Here is an 18258-nt window from a genome sequence, read left to right as displayed (position 1 = left end):
TATGTTGATTTCTAGATATTTATCACTTTTTACGGGAATAGTGCAATATAATTTATATAAAACAAGTATTACGGGCATAGTGCAATTTAATACGCGAGAACACAAACATGTGCATATGTGTACACGTAGACTGTACAACAAAGTTGCACAGTCTACATATACACATATGCTACTATTGAGAAAGTTCAACACAACATACACTTACATACATACCACTAACTCAGTAAACAATGTGCAAAAATTACTTATGAAATGAACAAGACCCCATATAATGGGTGATTTTGGGATTGTGCTATACTCAAAGTCCATTTTACAGTTCAGTTGTCATTTTATGTTTTAATATGGCATAGCATTGTGATGGGGCGACTGGCTGGCCAGAAGCCCATCCTTTACCGAGTCCTGTGTAAAGAGGTTATCAAATGGGTCCTCGGGTGAGAAAACAGGGCCTTTACCAGGCTTATTTTTGGGCATGGGAGTAAACTCATTATCCTCAGAGCGGGTCCTTTTAGTGCCATGGATATCGGTGTCCATCTCATGATGGGCACCGTCATCCGTGACATGAACTGAATCCAAAAGTGCCTCACCTTTGGCCCCCCCTGGTGTCTTAACCACCTCTGTCGGGGTGTCCGCGGGCGCCGCAGACCCCTCGACACCTTGACTCTCCACTTGGTCTAGTTGGACGGTCTTGACCTTCTTGGACGGCTCCTTCGTGGCAGGCGCGTCCTTGGGAGTGGCCTTCCTAGACTTTTTCACCTGCTGCCAGTGGGCCTCAGTAATGGGCTCGAGTGAGCCATCTGGCGCAACGTCAATCCCTGGTCCCTTTGAAGGGGTCACCTCATCTGTTGCCTTTGAAGCCTTCGGCCCCCCCCCTGCCTGACCCTGTCGGCCCATGTCCCTGAAAAACGGGCAGTCCCGTCAGTGACGATGCCGGGACATGCCCCTCTAACGTGCCCGAGCTCCATGCACCTCAGGCAGAGGGGGGGGACGTTCCTGCATCGTCACTAGGGCCTTTGCACCACACTTAAACGATACAACATGGGGTATCGCAGCCTTTTCAGTCTGCGATACCTCCAAAGTAACCAACCGTACTCCTGACGCCGTTTCAAAATCACCTACTTTAAGGATGTCATTTCTAATGGAAATTACTTTGCCATATTTTGCAAAGATGTCGTGTATGACCATGGCTCTGGTACATATCGGCAGCCAATGCACCTTAAGGGTGACAATCTGGCGACCAAACATTGAAAATTCATAGTCAAGGTCCTTGAACCTACGTGCGCCTTTATTAAGATATTTCAGAAAACTGTCGCACTTAGCTTTTTCCCGAAACACGACATCATAGGCGTTGCTGCCTGGAGGACCTGAGGCAAGTGCGTCCACGTCTTCACTTGTAACTTCCAGTTCCTGTAGAAGGCCGACGACCAGAACCATGGACGCTCCTCTGGGTCCCTGTATCCTGATGGTCCTCTCCGCCATCTACTTATCCATGGAGTCATCATCCAAAGAATTACACGTTGACATGATTAAATTCAAAGAACGCAATCGCTTTCAAAATACTTTAGCCTCGCAAGACCCCGGAGCAGAAAGATACGTTTACGGTATTCTCTGTACCAGGTAAGTATGCTTACACCATGGCACCAACACGAATTGAACAGTCTCATTATATTGTCGATCCGGTTTCCTCGTGTTCGCCGATATCCTCTCTTTTCACTACACACCGCTTAGTCGTCACGGGCACGGCTTTCATAACATTGCCGCGTGGTTTTGGGGAATATTTTCAAAATGGCGACCGCGTAAAAGCAATGGGTGCGAAAATTTTCGTACTTCCGGGCCTGTATTCACCAACCGATTCTTAGAACAAGAAAATTACGCACGATTTCGTCCGGGTAACGAGTGTTCTACACTGAACGAGTCAGAAAAGTAGAAATATCATTTATCCCAACGCTTTCTGTGTCATTACAACACTTTGCGTTCCTACAAAATACACGAATAACATGATGTACGCTTTATGAACGTCGTTGTTACGCATCACAATAGTTCCAACGTCTTTTTGACGTGCGTCACAATAGTTGAAACGTCGTTTCTATCGAGTCGCATCACAACGTCGCCATGTTTGCGAAAAAAAACGCAAAGAACTGAACGCGTGCCGTACCGTGATTAATAAAGAAATAGCCATTACAAAATTATTATTTTTATTATTATTATTATTTTTGTTATTAGTAGTAGCATTATTACTACTATACTTATTACGAATGATAATAATAATAATAATAATAATAATAATAATAATAATAATAATAATAATTAAAATAATACTAATACATTTATTAATAAATACACATACAAAGTAGACATCTGATAACATTTACAATAATAATAATAATAAGAGTTATTATTATTATTAATAATTATTACATTAATAATAAGGCAAAAGTCTACAGCACCCGGTATTCCCAGGCGGTCACCCATCCAAGTACTAACCGGGCTCGACGTAGCTTAACTTCGGTGATCGGACGAGAACCGGTGTTTTCAACGTGATATGGCCGTAGACACTAACAGTCGAAAATATTCGCATTATATACCGACGCGAACATCAAATGGAACCTATTTATAGAAGCCGGTGGAAGAGTTCATTATCCAACAAAACACAAAACTCCATCAACATTGATGCATCCGGCTGACGATCAGCTGCAGCAGCTGCACGTTCAGCGCCGGGCTCGTGTCGTTCGCCTTGTAATTCTCGTGCTGTCATCGGCCGTCGGGACATTACTGCAAGAACAATTGCGTGATTCAGGTATGATTGCTTAGACGAGGGTTAGCGCGAACGCAGACCCCCACACGAATAAATTGCGTACCCGAGTTACCCACATTTGGGGTAATCGCAGGCGTCAGCCCAACCGAAGTGCAATGGGAGAGCCTCTTCCTGGAGAAACCGCCTATATTTTTCTTTTTCATAAAATTTATTAATCACATATATCTTGGGGTATAGAGCGCCCCAAGTACCCGTTAAAAGAACCTTAAATTAATTGATACAATAAATGGTGACTTTGATAAGCATATTAAACTTTAACATAGGAATAACGAAAATTAATTATTTGATATTTATAAAACAGTCTTTTCACTACGTCTGCACGTATTAATATTATAATATTTTAATTGTTCCAGTCTTTTCACGTCTGCACGAATATAATAGTATGAATAGATAAAACTGAGGAAATAATATTCAATTTTAACAAAGAAAACTGTCACCATCCTAAATGAAACGGGTCTTAATTAATACTGTAAAGAGGTTTGAATACTCATCATTATGAAAATTGTTACCAAGTCAAATCACACTTCCCTAAAGTGATATAATATAGATAACTGATATTATAAAGTACAAAGAAAAAATAAAAAGGTGTTTCCAGCGAACCACCCCAGGTCATACACGGGTACTCCCCGTGATGGTCCGACAGAAACATATAAGGAAGTCTGCAGCTGCCCCAGATGATGGAGCTGAAGCACGTGAGAGCCTTCGGTACCACTCCTCACCCACCCCAGCCCCACCATCCAGTTAGGCTTGACATAAGTGTGAAAATATACACATTAATAAGAAAATTCCGAAAATACCTCTTTACTTAAAGAAAGGTTAGTACAATGTTCCTATGACCTACATGAGTGAAAATGAGGCAATGGTATGTCGTATATACATAGTGATGAAACATGAGTGATAATGAAATTCAATGAATGAAATGAGATGGCCCCAAGACCGGGTTACACAGTATATGAAATTATGATTGAAATGATTCATAGGAACATTAATGACAAACGTGATGAAACATACATAAATACATCAATATACCAACACATCACACAAATGACAATAAACACTATATCACTCTGCTGCTCCTCCTCCCTGACCCAGGATGACAACCCGAGCACTGGCTCTCCACGTCCTCGCTGCTGTCATCCTGAAATCAGAGAGAAAAAGCAAACAGCAGAAAACAAGTACAGTTATAAAAACTTTAAGTAATATTTGTAGTCAAGTTCCTTATGATAGACTATGTTTTCATTAGTTGTGTGGCATAAGCCTCCCCAATATAAGTAAAAGAAATCATTTGATAAACGGTGGAAATCTAATAAAATTCTGAACTTAATTCTATTAAGAAACTTAACAATAAAGTCTAAGGGAGACAACACAAATTTTTCATGCTTTACCAAATTCCTACACTTCCAAATAATATGCCGTGATTCCGACAAAAATACTAAATACACATATTTTAAGTCAGCATCTGAATTATGTACATCAAAGAATTGAAAGCATTTAGATGAAATGGAAATGTGTTCAATAGTCAGAATGTCCATTAAAAATAGAACAGTTTTATTCAAAGGAGTGATCATTGAACAGTCTATAAACAAATGTTGAAATGTGTCATCACTTATACAAAAAGTACATTTTTTACTTGCTTTATTGAATTTTTTATCATATAAATACTTGTTAACATACAACACTGAATGTACTAATTTAAAACACGTATTTCTACAGTCAGGATCAACTGCTGAAGAAAAAATATTTTTAAATACATTTTTGAAATTAATTAAAGGAAATTCTTTTATACATTTAGGGTTATATTCGTTATTAGGATTAATTAAAAAAGCATATATTTGTTTAACATTCCAATGTGTAAAATTATCACTTTTTATATCTTTTACAAACTTTGTAAATATGTTTAAACATTCCACATAAAATGATGGTACAAATTCGCTATGGGGTTCATTGTTAGTGAACAAAGAAGGATTAAATTTCCTTAACTGCATTCCAATCCAGTATCTCGCAAAATAAGTCCAGGGATGTTTACAATCATTTAATAATTTAAATAAGTGCGATAGATAAAAAGCGCTAATTTTTTGCTGTATATTAGGAATACGAAGACCACCTTCCTTTAAATCTAAATATAATGTTTTCCGAGCAATTGGCTCATAAACACTACCCCAAATAAATTTAAAACAACTTTTTTGTATCATGTTAATGTAATGACTAGGGATTGTTTGACATTGAACAAAATATAAGACTTTTGAGACTACATATGTATTTAAAACTGAACTTTTACCTTTAACAGATTTACATTTATTAGACCACAAATTTAATGTATTTGAGAAATTAATATAAGTTGCATTAAAAATATCATCATCAGTTAATTCATAGCCAAATTTATATCCCAATAATTTAACATTTTTCACCCATGATATACCAAATGGATGATCTGACCTGGTCTTCCATTTACCTAAAAACATTCCACAACATTTATTATAATTTATTTTAGAACCTGAAACTTTCTGATAATCGGAAACATGACGAAAGAAATGAAACATAGATCTGTCATCTGTAAAAAGAGAAGTATTATCATTTGCATATAAAGACATTTTAACATGAAATTTATTACCTGGTGTATGTATTCCATTTATATTCTCATCATCTTGAATTAATTTTGCAAAAGGTTCTAAACATATGACATATAAAAGGGGCGATAAAGAACAGCCCTGACGAACTGATCTAAATAAGGAAAATGGGTCAGAAATATGACCATTGACAATTACGGATGACTTTATATCTTTATATAGTACTTTAATCCATTTAATAAAGGTATCAGAAAAACCAAATGCAGAAAGTGTAGTATATAAGTAGGACCATGAGACCCTATCAAAAGCCTTCTCCTGGTCGAGACATATAAAACAAGCACTCATATTTTTTTGCTCAACATAATCTATTATATTTCTAATTAAATGAACATTATCAAATATTGAACGACCTGGGATTGAACAGGTTTGTGAAATACCAATTATTGATTCTAATACTTTGCCTAATCTATTTGCTAATATTTTAGATAAAATTTTTCTATCTATGTTTAGAAGTGATATAGGTCTATAATTTTTTGTTGATGTTTTATTATTGTTATCTTTACATAATAATGTTATATAAGAAAGTTTTTGTGAATCTGACATGTATCCTAAATCAAAGCATGTATTATATAAATGTAACAAAATATTCCCAAATAAATGGAAAAATTTCAAGTAAATAAAAGAAGTTAACCCATCACTTCCTGGACTTTTAGTATGATCCATATTTTTTAAGGCTAATTCAATTTCCTCTAAAGATATAGGGCTGCTTAACATATTATTATCATCATTTGATACTTGAGGTACATTATTTAAAAATTTATCATTTAAGGATGTATCTACTTGTTCTTCTGTATATAATTCTTTATAAAAAGTTTTTAAAGAATTTAAAATGTCATTAGTAGATTTCTTATCTACTCCACCATCAATAATATGGTGTATAATTTTGTTATTACCATTTTCAAATTCCTTGTTATGATAAAATGTACTTGAGTTTTCATTATTATTTAAAACATGTACTTTACTTCTTATATATGCACCTTTATATAAATTGTCTTGAAGTTTATTTAATTTATCTTTGATATCTAATTTTTCAGAAATATCAATACATTGTTTATATTGTTTAACTAATTGTTTAATGTTATCAAAATATTTTTTATTTTTTGATTTGCTATAATCAATACAAAATTCTTTAATTTGTATTTTTAAATTATCCCACCACTCTAAAGTTATATCTTCTGTTCTACTAATAATTTTAAAATAAAACTCAAAAGCAGAAACAAAGTCTTCATCTTCAAAAATTGAATTGTTTAATTTCCAATATGATTCACCAATGTTTATGCTATTAGTTGTATTATTATTAATATCTAAATTTATAGTAAGGCTAACAAATCATGGTCTGAATATGGACACGGAATAATGTCTACGTTTTTACAGTTTTCAATAAGCGACTTGTCAATATAAATTCTGTCTAAACGACATGCAATGGATTCTGTTAAACATTTCCTACTCCAAGTTGTTATTATTTTATCTGGATTAAGATGTCTATAAATATCTGTTATTTTAAAAGTTTCAATGATTTGTTTGAAAACGTTACAACCTTTTATTACATCAATTGATGACCCTCCTATTTTGTCTAAATCTGTATTTATAATGAAGTTAAAATCTCCTTAAATTATTAATTTGTTTGATGATACTAAATAATGTTTTATTGATTCAAAGAATTCATTTCTGTCCCCAGGCTTATTCGGTGCGTAAATATTACAGATTCTTAAAGATTCATTTAAGTATTGTATATCTAGAGAAATAAATCGACCATCAAAATCAAGTTGAAATTTAGAACATTTAATATTCGTATCCGTAACGATAATACAACATCCGCAAGAAAGATTATTAGAAAAATTCCAAATGTAAAAGTATTCATTAGATATTAAAGTTTCTATTTGTTTAGACATTTTATAATTATCAATATGAGTTTCTTGTATGCATAAAATTTGTATTTTATTAATTGATATATAATCTTTAATAAAGGTTTGTTTCTGTTTGGATCTTAATCCGTTTATATTTATTGTTTCTATTTTTAACGCCATGATTATTTACAACTGAGGTTGTCAGGTAAATTACTAAAAATAACTTTACAAAACGACACGTTAGATATTTTTAGAACTGTTACAAGTGGACTCCACACAATACACAAACTGAAAATATCATGTACAATAAACCTTTCTTTTGGAGCTGGCCATACTCATCTCCATTTGTGAAGGCACAGCAGGCTGTTCTTCATCCTTGTCAACCACGGTTGTAGGAGCTGCTTGTGGTACCTTCTCTTGTGGTTGCTGAGATTTCCTTGGACGACGCTTAGCCTGTTGCCAATTCTCGTCTTGTGTGACCACTGTCTGCTCTTGGACATTATCAGCAGCTGACCCTGGTTTCTCGACAGACTTCGAGGGTGGCACGTCCTTGGAGACTTCAACTGTCTTCTTCTGCTTTAATCTGTCAGCGTATGTCCCTGATGATTGATTGGTGTCCTTGTAACCTCTATCTGGGCACATTCCCCTGACATGCCCTAATTCTAGACACTTTAGACATAGTGGGGGACGTCCTCTCATTGTGACTAAGGCCTTCGACCCACACTGAAATTTGAGCAAGTGAGGTATGGAAGCCTTTTGTGAGTCTGAAACCTCCATAGTGACAAGGCGAGTACCAGACTGGCACTTAAAACCACCTAATTCATACATTTCATTTTCAATGTTTAACACTGTCCCATAATTGGAAAAGAGTTCCTTTAAAACAATCTTTTTAGTACAAATGGGCAGCCAGTGTACTCTCACTTGTACCACCTGTCTGCCATGTAAAGTAATGTCATAAGACACATCTCGGTATTTAATGTGACCATTTGAACTTGTACAAAAAGCTTTGCACTTATCTGCATCATCAAAAACCACATCGTAATGGCCGCTCCCAGGGGGACCAAACGCAATGGCCACGATGTCCTCGCTGGTCCAGCCTTTCTCCTGGAGGATATTGACGACATGTACCATAGCAGATCCACGTCTTCCCTGGAAGCGGACCGTCCTACTCGCGATATCCGAGTCCACCGTTCGCTCATCCAAAGCGCCAAACACATCAGACATGATTTAAATCTCTTTCAAAAATACTTTAGCCTCGCAAGACCCCAGAGCAGAAAAATACGTTTACGGTATTCTCTGTACCAGGTAAGTATGCTTACACCATGGCACCAACACGAATTGAACAGTCTCATTATATTGTCAATCCGGTTTCCTCGTGTTCGCCGATATCCTCTCTTTTCACTACACACCGCTTAGTCGTCACGGGCACGGCTTTCATAACATTGCCGCGTGGTTTTGGGGAATATTTTCAAAATGGCGACCGCGTAAAAGCAATGGGTGCGAAAATTTTCGTACTTCCGGGCCTGTATTCACCAACCGATTCTTAGAACAAGAAAATTACGCACGATTTCGTCCGGGTAACGAGTGTTCTACACTGAACGAGTCAGAAAAGTAGAAATATCATTTATCCCAACGCTTTCTGTGTCATTACAACACTTTGCGTTCCTACAAAATACACGAATAACATGATGTACGCTTTATGAACGTCGTTGTTACGCATCACAATAGTTCCAACGTCTTTTTGACGTGCGTCACAATAGTTGAAACGTCGTTTCTATCGAGTCGCATCACAACGTCGCCATGTTTGCGAAAAAAAACGCAAAGAACTGAACGCGTGCCGTACCGTGATTAATAAAGAAATAGCCATTACAAAATTATTATTTTTATTATTATTATTATTTTTGTTATTAGTAGTAGCATTATTACTACTATACTTATTACGAATGATAATAATAATAATAATAATAATAATAATAATAATAATAATTAAAATAATACTAATACATTTATTAATAAATACACATACAAAGTAGACATCTGATAACATTTACAATAATAATAATAATAAGAGTTATTATTATTATTAATAATTATTACATTAATAATAAGGCAAAAGTCTACAGCACCCGGTATTCCCAGGCGGTCACCCATCCAAGTACTAACCGGGCTCGACGTTGCTTAACTTCGGTGATCGGACGAGAACCGGTGTTTTCAACGTGATATGGCCGTAGACACTAACAGTCGAAAATATTCGCATTATATACCGACGCGAACATCAAATGGAACCTATTTATAGAAGCCGGTGGAAGAGTTCATTATCCAACAAAACACAAAACTCCATCAACCTTGATGCATCCGGCTGACGATCAGCTGCAGCAGCTGCACGTTCAGCGCCGGGCTCGTGTCGTTCGCCTTGTAAGTCTCGTGCTGTCATCGGCCGGGCGGGACATTACTGCAAGAACATGCGTGATTCAGGTATGATTGCTTAGACGAGGGTTAGCGCGAACGCAGACCCCCACACGAATAAATTGCGTACCCGAGTTACCCACATTTGGGGTAATCGCAGGCGTCAGCCCAACCGAAGTGCAATGGGAGAGCCTCTTCCTGGAGAAACCGCCTATATATATGGCATCATTAGACAAGAATTGTGTTTTTATCCCATTTTCACCGCGACATTGACGGTATAACACGTTGTGGAATATACTTGCTTGTATTCAACACTGTGGAATATACCTGTCGCGTGCACGGACTACTTTTTAAATGACGTCATGCAATATGCGCTAAAGTTAGGTCGATATTGTTTGGTTCATTGATCGAATTTTAAGGTCACCCATTAGAAGAAAATGTGCATATTTTGCAGAAAAACATATATATGACATATTCACCAAAAGAAATGTTGAAATAAAATATGAAATTACATGATTTTTGTTTTGTTATTTTTTTATTTATAACAAAGTCGACAAAACTTAAGCTTCAAAATTATACGACATTCAACCTTTAAATCTAGTCATAATTTTTCGCCATCCGTATAATGAATCAGCTGATTGATGGCGTCATAAAATGACATACTTATTGCGTCATTTTCCCCATTTTTGTTGACGATTTATTATAAACGCGACTTATTTCACATGTTTTCTACATGTACTGTATGTCGACATATCTGAATTGTCAATTGATCACATTTTCCTTATTTCGTGTAATGTGCATTGTTTATAACCAAAGCATATACTTTTGACATTTAACTTAAATATTAAGAATGCACAACAAGCCATACACATATCGCACAGTTCATGAATAATCTGCAAGTTTGCTTTCCTATTTAATTCACGTTAGGCAAAGAGCTGTGTAAAGTATAAGATGGTAAAAATAGCACCACACTGGAATTGGGAACGTCCCATTTTGTACACGGGTATTTTCTACTCATTTATCTGTTGTGTACTGGAATGTTTTCCATTCTTTGTGTATTTATACATTAAATTATTTTCTCGTACAATAAGGGCATTTACCATAGATAAATAAAACATTGTGCAAGTTTTAACATAATTATGTTTGTATGCAGAAATCTGCAAATGCAACCGAGTTTACCAACGGCTATTATTAGATAAACTGCTCCGGTTCATTTGAACAGCAGTAATGTAGAGTAGGCCTACATGACGTAGCGTGTGACGAAGAAGAAAGTTTATCGCGTTCATAAACTCATTTGAATAATGTGATAGAATGGCATAAGGGTCTTTATTTAACTATGCTAAAATAATTATTAAAGACCCTATATACAAAATCGTCAATTATTGAGTTAAATGGATTATTAGATGGATTTTAAAGGATAATTAAAGGTAAGATACTAGTTCATACGTGTTTTGATTTTTGTTTGTACTTTTATCGTTCCCTGTTCTCGGGGAAATGATTTTAACATGGGCGCCATTGATGCATCGGATCACACACGGCATACCCATAGCATTATATAAAAAACACGTTCTGCGCGTCCTTAAATTCGTCGTCCGCAGTCGGAAAACGTATTGCCCTGTATATTTTGTCAAATTAAGTGTCAGTCGCTGCAATTGTCTGTTTACTCGTCAAAATGGTCAAGGTCTTCGATAGCTAAAGAAACTTCAGCGTACAGTTTATTTAGTATTGACAGACCTGTACAAAGTCGCGCCAGTCAAAAATCATAAATTGACATAAAAAGCGACATTTAAAGTTATGGTAGCCAGAACTAGGTCGTCGATGGTGTACATGTATGTTGACACCGACAGCATTTTGTCAGGAGCAATCGCCGCCGTATTGGATTTTGATCATTTTCTTTCGAAAATAAAATGAATTATAGCAAAGTAAAATCTTCTTTTCGCGGTCGTAATGTGTTAAAATTCGCATACTGCGTAAAATTGAATGTAGGCATATGGTGATATTTTTACTTGTTTTACAGTTTGTGTGTGAGTTTTTTAAAGACTATTTTGCGTACCAGAACAAATACATGTATATCACTACGCATGGTTACATTTGTTAGATTTTAAGCGCTTTTATGACTGAATTAAAATTATTGTTAAGGTTATTAGATCTATTTATGTTAAATGTCACGTTGAAAAAATCAAATGGGATAAATAGAATACTAGGATTAGCGTTGAATACAGAGAAGTTTATGTTGCTCGGCTCGAACACCGAAAGCGCTCGCCAAGGCTCGCGCTTCCGGCGTTCTAAGCCTCGCAACATAAACTTCTCTGTATTCAACGCTAACCTAGTATTCTCTATGTCCGAAACACAATGCCCACTATTGCGCAGCTTTGAAATAAAATTTCAATATATCATTTGGCAGGTTTAGAAATTATCTCCCTTTTAAAGCTTATTACTTCCCTTGGATTGTATTTTTTAACTTTTGACCTTGAAGGATGACCTTCACCTTTCACCACTTAAAATGTGCAGCTTCATGAGATACACATGCATGCCAAATATCAAGTTGCTATCTTCAATATTGCAAAAGTCATGGCCCATATTAAAGTTTTCGGACGGACACACACACACAGACAGACAGACGGACTGACAGTACAACTGTAATATGCCACCCTACCGGGAGCATAAAAATGTATCAGGGCATTTAGGCTCTGTGTATTTATCTTAAATTACTAAACATGATGTACCTATGATATCAATAGAACATCCTATCCGTTGTCATGTAATACAGAATTTATTACATTATATTTGTAAATGATGAAAACTCGGCAAAGCATCAGTTTTATCTTTTTTCCAATAACTTGTGTAATACATTCCATATTACATAACCACTCATACAATACATGTATCTCTATATCTCTACATTCCAAACAGCAATATCATGTAAAGGTTTGGTCAAATTGTTGTCAATGGAAACAAAATAAAACTGGACTAAACAATGGGTTTCCTCAGCTCTTGCATCACTGGGAACTGTGTAAGGTAGTGAAGTCTGCAGTGTACAAATGCTAAGGAAGTAAACAAGGCACTATTGTTACTTCAAAAAAAAACTTGTCAATAATTTTTAAAGTTACATAAGAAATAAATATTTATGCTCCTGAAGAGGTGCTAGCAGACAGTCAGCATGGGTTGTCAGGTCTCATCTAGATGAATGCACATTAACAGGGATACAGTCATGCCATAGATTCATTCATCCTGCAAGTTTACTAAATAAACTCTTTAAAAAAAATATTCTCCATTGAAAATGAAAAAGTAGGAATAGTAGGAAGATTTGGTAAAAAAATAGGAAAAAGTAGGAAATAGTAGGAAAAAGTAGGAAAAAGTATGACCGCTCGACAGCCTGCATCTGGACAATGTCTTATCTTAGCGACACACATTACCACGGGCTAATTTAACACCTGATTAGCAAAAATAGATGCCCATATGTAGGCTAGACACCATGAAATAAGAAAATTACCGGGGAATAACCCTAAACAATATGTTCTCAAGTTTTATTATAGACTCATTTAATACAAATCTGAACACCGATAATCATTTAATCCATTTAATATTAGCCAATACGGCGAGAATCAGAATGAAGCGACGCTATGTCATTTCAAAATTTGATCTCGACTCCATTGAATGTGTGTTACATGTATAATAAAATAATAATACAATAATAATAATAATAATAATAATAATAATAATAATAATAATAACAATAATAATAATGATAATAATTATATATAAAAAAAAAAAAATAATAATAATAATAATAATAATAATAATAATAATAATAATGATAATAATAATAATAATAATAATAATAATAATTATAATAATAACATAATAATAATAATAATAATAATAATAATAATAATAAATAACATGCGCTATGATATCTTTTTATTCGAAAGATAAATACATGTTTTTATTTAAAATCTACTTTGAGATTAAATAGTTAAAGTCACGTTGTGAACATTGTTTCCAAGCAATAACTCGTCAACTTATTGAACGATTGCCTTGATAATTCACATGTGCATTGTCCTTGGACAGTAGATGACCCCTATTGAAATTGGGGTCACTAGTTCAAAGACCATTCTATACATAGATGGTGACGTCACTACGTTATTGTCACCTCTATACTTAGACGCATCACGCACCTCCATTTGGAGGCATTTATGACTACGACACAAAGAAGTCCGCGGATGAATGAAGAATTTGCTTTATAAGTAAACATTCACGTTATGATTTAAAAGTTAAGTATTATTTTGTTCAGTCTTACGGTCTTATGTTAGTATCAATTATAATTTTCGTTAGTTTTCAACTATTTCGCTCTTTATTCATTTTTTTAAAAACAGAACTTTCACTTTCGGTTGTATAACAACATGTATCCTTTATTGACGAAAGTTTGCAATGAAATAGCGTTTTCAAAACCGCTTAAAAAGTTTCAGAAGGTGTGTCTGATGCATGTTTTGAAAAGACACAATGTCATAGTTATATTGCCGACTAGTATGGGAACAATTTGATATTTCAAGTGGCTCCATTTGCATTGCAAGAGAAGTTCAAATTGACTTGTTCAGTTTGTTAAATTTTGACACCCTTATTATATAATTTTTTATAAGTGCCTGATAAATTTATTTCTTTAAATAATTGAAATCATTGAAAACTTATGATGGTCATTTTTAGTGGAATAGTATGTTACAAATTACAATAAAACAATTATAACTATTGTATTAATGAATTTAGATTAGGTGTCATTTTTAAATGGGGTAGTAATTCATTATATGAGATTAGCACATTATATAGTTGAAAAATAAATAACACTTTAATGACTTACCATAGTGAAATAAAGTAGCATAGAATATGTTGCAGGTCACAAAATGCAAAACTGAAGTTTAAACTCAGAAGAAGCTTTGCAAATATTTTACACTGACAACACTGTTGATTTTCCAAAAAAAATCCTTCCTATCTTCCTGCCCTAGTTTTTTGGGGAAAATTTTAATATTATTAATATCATTGAGTTAAATTATTAAAATACCAATATGTTTTGAGTACATTAGCTAATTATAGTATTATATTATTAATAATGAAATACTTTGCGAGGAAAGTCCCATTCTGTTTTAATTAGTCTTAATTACCTACTAGTAAAATTGAAATTATCAGTGACATCCAATAATTGGATTATATGCGTGTGAATGCATATGTTTTTTTGACAGTTACATAGTACCCTATTTAATTGTATAACAACAAATAACTATAGTTCCACAACCCAGCCCAAGTTTACACAAACTGAATTAATTCATCAATTGATCCTATTTAACTATATTAAAAACAACATGTGTAAGATTTTGAGAATATCCCATGTATTCCTCTAGTATTCCTTTAGTACACCCAGGGTTGGCACCAATCGACCGCCCCCGGTTTTAACCGGCGGTTTTTACTGGTTAAAACCGCCCCGGTCAATACTCCCAAATTTGTCATTACTGGTCAATACTGGTCGATTGAACTTTACCCCCAATTTTGATTAATATTCCATGCTTAATTAACAATATTGATAATATAAATTAAACAGACATGTTGCCAATAATGTCTTAAGCTATTAATACCCACTATTTTATACCTGTTCATGCAAATAAGTCAAAGTTGGTCAACTGGATTTTTCTGGTTGATTGTTTTTTTTTCAATTCTAATGAATCATGAATGCTCAGAAAATTCTGTGCTTGATTCAACACGAACCTGTCATTTACTGTGTATTAATTGTTCCTCATGCCCCACGTCCCCAGTCTTCTCACAGTCTTCTCACCTATACAGGTTAGGGCATCCAAAACTGATAATAGGGCCTTAAATGGCACCTTCTTGACACAACCCTTACTTGTCATGTATTCTTGCCTGGATTTCTTTAAGTACTTTTTAAACAAAATAGTGAAAAAATATTTCATTTTCCATTGATATAAAAATTAAAAAAAAACATAATTAGAAATAATTATTAAAAGAAAGTAGAGTAGACCAACAATTGGTAAACATTATTTGTTGGCAAAATCAAGAACTTTGATTGCTTATTCTTTTGAAGACCAATTGAACTTTAAAATATGAAAACCCTCTTAATACAGAAAGGAGACAAGTTAGAAGTAACTATTAAATTAATAGCAAGTTATCTCTTTTTGTGTGAGTGAAATGAAATAGCCTAAGGGCAGATTTGCTTCATTGTCACTTTCAGAGACATAACACTGCATGCATAATGATATTATTACCAATTAAGGCTTAGGGACCAGATTTATGACCCTAGAAACCACACTAGTTCTGTTTGTCATTCTGCCTATTAAATAGATATATCAATAGATCAGTGAAATGATTTATTATGGTTGTTTTTAGGGAAGCCTCAAACAAATTTTACCAATTAAATAGATCTAATTAGAATTGTTTTTATAAGTACCTGAATTTTTTCTTTCATTTATTGAGATCCTTGAAAAATTGAGTAAAAACACAGCTTTGATGGTCATTTAAAGTGGAATAGTTGTAATTTTTAATGAAGAATGATAACTATATCCAAGTTTTAACTAAAACACAAATTATTTTGACTAAATAAATATCATATTGGGATATTTATTTTGAGACAAGTAAATAAAATTGTTTTGTAACATTTAAATTATAATGTCCCAATACAGCTAGTATGAACATTTTACATTGATTTGTAGTACTCAGGTGTTACCTCTCAAAAATATTCTTTAAAAATTAAAGGAAACTCAACGATGAAAATATTTTCAGAACCAGGCAAATAATAGGAAAGTTATGTTTTCACTAATATTAAGTAACAACACACACCTACCATTGAACAATATATCAGGCACTTATGGTGCAATATACAAGCATTAATTGGATTAGCAAGTGTATATAACAAGATAACAGCTATTGTATAAAGGGGTACTTATGGTGCAATATACAGGCCCATTAATCATCATTGATAAGATTAGGTGACATCTTTGAAGGGGGATAGTCATTCATAAGATGAGATTAATACATTATCATACAAAAACATTTTTATGTAGTTTATCACTGTTTTAATTATTATTAATAAATTGCTTTAATTTTACCTTTTTTTTAATTCATTCAGTTATTAATTTTTACTTATATTCCACAAATTCATTTAATAAAAACGGGTAATTGTGTTTTGTGTTTCTTATATCAATAAGTTTTTATTACATTTGCTAATAAATTATATTATTAATAATGAAATAATGTGCACGGAAAGTTCATTTCTGTTTTATTTAGTCTAAATGAGTTATTAGTAAAAAAATAAAATATCAGTGACATCCAATAATTTGATAATAAACATATGAATGCATGAAAATAATGTTGACAGTTACAAAGTAAATATTTATTTATCATATTTATCTGTTACAAGGAAAACAGTGTCGAAATTAATTTTAATTTGATTTTACCATTTTCATTTCACCAATTGACCATATTTAATTGGATAAAAAACAACAAACACTGCATTTGCACAACCCTGCCCAGGTTCACTCAAACTGAAATAAGGTGTTAATTGTGTCTTCAAAACGGGTCTTGATTACACATTATTCTTGGTTGCATTTGTGTTGAGCAACATGTATAAGATACTCAGTAAGATTTTGAGGATATTCCATGTATTCCACTAGTACACCAACATGCACTTACTAATGATTTACATGCAATCACTACACAGTTAAACCCTCCAAAAAACAATTCTAAAACCAAAAAACCATACAAGCTGCTTCATAGATATTAAAAGTTAATTAAAGACTTCATAAACAAAATAATAATTTTGATAATAAACAAAGATTGTACTTCAACCGAACAATTATAAATTTATTGGGGGGGGGGAACATCTGCACTAAAACTAAAATGGGGGGGAAACGTCTGGGGAGGAATTGTCTTTGTGGGGAAACGTCTTGGGGAGGAAACGTCTTGGGTGGGGGAAATGACCGGAAAACCATTCCCAAAATGGTGAAAAAAAACACTGGCATATAAATTAAATGGAAAACATACAATATTATGTCAAGAAAAAAAGGCTGTAAAAATCTCACCTGCTTGTCTTTGATGTTGCAATTAGCACATTCAGCATTTTCAGTATCTACTAAATAAATATATGAAAGTGCCAAATGTCCAAGATACCATGACGTCTTCCTCAAAATGTTAGATCCTTCGAACTCCATTTTATTTTATCCCTGACTAATCCTCTCACACATTAGGCCTACATGTAAGATTCCTTGCAATGTTCACAGCGTTTATTTTAAATCGTTTACGTTCTCAAATTTCAGCAGGTATTTAATTATAAATATTTATTTATGATTTAGATTTATTAACTATTTCGAAGATACAGTCTTGCAACATGTTTAGTTAGTCTATATTACGTGTTTAGTGATTCTTACAAACAATAGACTGACATGAAAAGTGGCTCCTTTTGAAGCACAAACTGCATCCAACTATATATTACAGCTGGCCCGGTTTGATGGGGCCTGTTTTTGATAATAATTAATTACCATTTTTCACTTCCGTGTTTATTATGTTT

The 18258-nt window shown here is 33.9% G+C and overlaps 2 non-coding genes and 2 pseudogenes across 2 annotated transcripts; all 4 read right to left on the bottom strand.

Moving 5' to 3' along the window:
- Positions 1-2432: 2432 nt before the first annotated feature.
- On the bottom strand, positions 2433-2551 carry LOC127854329 (5S ribosomal RNA). The gene has a single exon (XR_008037038.1). It is a non-coding gene; the product is annotated as a 5S ribosomal RNA (ribosomal RNA).
- A 258-nt stretch (positions 2552-2809) lies between these two features.
- Positions 2810-2944, bottom strand: LOC127854333 (U1 spliceosomal RNA; annotated as a pseudogene).
- Positions 2945-9400: 6456 nt separating this feature from the next.
- LOC127854318 (5S ribosomal RNA) lies at positions 9401-9519 on the bottom strand. Its single transcript, XR_008037027.1, has one exon. It is a non-coding gene; the product is annotated as a 5S ribosomal RNA (ribosomal RNA).
- A 257-nt stretch (positions 9520-9776) lies between these two features.
- On the bottom strand, positions 9777-9911 carry LOC127854332 (U1 spliceosomal RNA; annotated as a pseudogene).
- Positions 9912-18258: the final 8347 nt, after the last annotated feature.

This window comes from Dreissena polymorpha, chromosome 12 (assembly GCF_020536995.1).
Source record: "Dreissena polymorpha isolate Duluth1 chromosome 12, UMN_Dpol_1.0, whole genome shotgun sequence".
Lineage (NCBI taxonomy): Eukaryota > Metazoa > Mollusca > Bivalvia > Myida > Dreissenidae > Dreissena > Dreissena polymorpha.
Note: the sequence above shows the minus strand (reverse complement) of the source record. Positions and strands in the feature narration are given on the sequence as shown.